This window comes from Apaloderma vittatum, unplaced genomic scaffold (assembly GCF_000703405.1).
Source record: "Apaloderma vittatum isolate BGI_N311 unplaced genomic scaffold, ASM70340v1 scaffold32051, whole genome shotgun sequence".
Taxonomy (NCBI): domain Eukaryota; kingdom Metazoa; phylum Chordata; class Aves; order Trogoniformes; family Trogonidae; genus Apaloderma; species Apaloderma vittatum.
Genome location: NW_009699039.1, coordinates 6,712 through 8,204, shown reverse-complemented (window position 1 = coordinate 8,204; position 1,493 = coordinate 6,712).

Here is a 1,493-nt window from a genome sequence, read left to right as displayed (position 1 = left end):
AGCAGTGCAAGGGGTGCTCCCCGCTCCCTGGTCTCACCTGAAGGGACAGGGTGGGATCCCGTGCTGAACAACCCTGCCGGCCACGTTGCCAAGCGTGGCTTGTGTGCAGTGCTGGCCTTGTCTCGCCCCAGTTGTGTCCCACTGTGGTGGGGCATGGTGGCAGCCATTGGGCAGTGGGGAGCAGTTGGTGTGGGTGCACTGAGCACTGTGCTCTGTCGCAGTGGGGAGCAGCTCCCCAGAGTGGCCAGACCCCTCGGCATCTCTCGGCAGCCAGGCCGTGTGGCAACCAGTGCGCTTCCCTGTCCGGACATGCTGAAAGCCAACCTTGCAGCCCACTGCCGCAGCCGCGATGGCCTGTGTGGGTGTCTGTGCAGCAGCACCTGGGAGTGGTTTTGGTGCCTCCCATACCAGAGGCTGCAGGGGATGCGGTGACATTGGGAGCAGAACCTACTGCCGTCCTTTGTTTCAGCTTTCCCTGCCTGCACCTGATCTGGGAGCTCTGGGAGTCTGCGAGGTAGGTGTGAGCCAGAGGATGGTACCTTATCTTGGACCTTGGCTGTGAGCCCCCAGTGCCCTGGCACAGCAGGGGCGACAGCAGTGGTTAGGCCCCTCTGTTCAAGTGCCAGGTCCCCTCCCATCCCTTTCTGTTGGAAAAATCCGTCTGGCTTAGGGAAGAATTATGTTGTTGGTGACTACAAAAATAAGGCGAGAGCCTGAGATTTTGTGTAGTGTGTTCTGGGGATGTTAAATGTCACCTTGGCGCATGGAGGCTTAGTTGTGCTTTCTTTCAGCTTCCATGTGCTTGTTGGGGCTTGTTCCTGGTGCTGCTGGGTCTGTGGGTGAAGCACTTCACTGAGCCCAGGGATGTGGGACAACAGCTCGTCCCTGTGCCTCAGCTGGGCGCAGCGAGGTTGACCTCACTTGATGCCTGACTAAGCTTGTCCCCTGTTGCAGTGCAACTTGTGTATATGACCAGGCATCTGCAGGCAAGAGAGTTTGAGACACATTCTGAGTTGAAAAAACAACTTTGCTCTGTCTGTGATGCTCTGAAATAATGGCCGAGGCTCAGTCCGGCAACAGCTGGTGCTCGGCCGGGAGCTGCTGGGCGATGTCCGCCCTCGCTCTGCTGTGGTGAGAACTTGCCCTCTAGTGGCTGCAGGTTCTGTGCCTCTTGGGGGGGTCTGCAGAGACCAGGATCCAGCCTTTGACCCAGTTAAGCCCGGTGGAAGGGCATGGGGTTGGCCGTTCAGACTACTTTCTCCTGGGGAACAGCCGCCTGCTTCCTGAGCAATTCCGAGCCTCCTGCAGCTCTGGACCCCAGCTGGAGCCTGTGGGGGGGGCAGGAGAGTGCCCCAACACTGCTCTGCCACGGCCTGGGGCTCCGAGGGGACTGCCTGGTGTGCTCTGGCAGGGTAGTGATGGCTATGCTCTGCGTGCACTTCAGCCCATCTTCTGGTGGGTTGGAGGGGGCGTGGCGTTCCCCCAGGATCTAG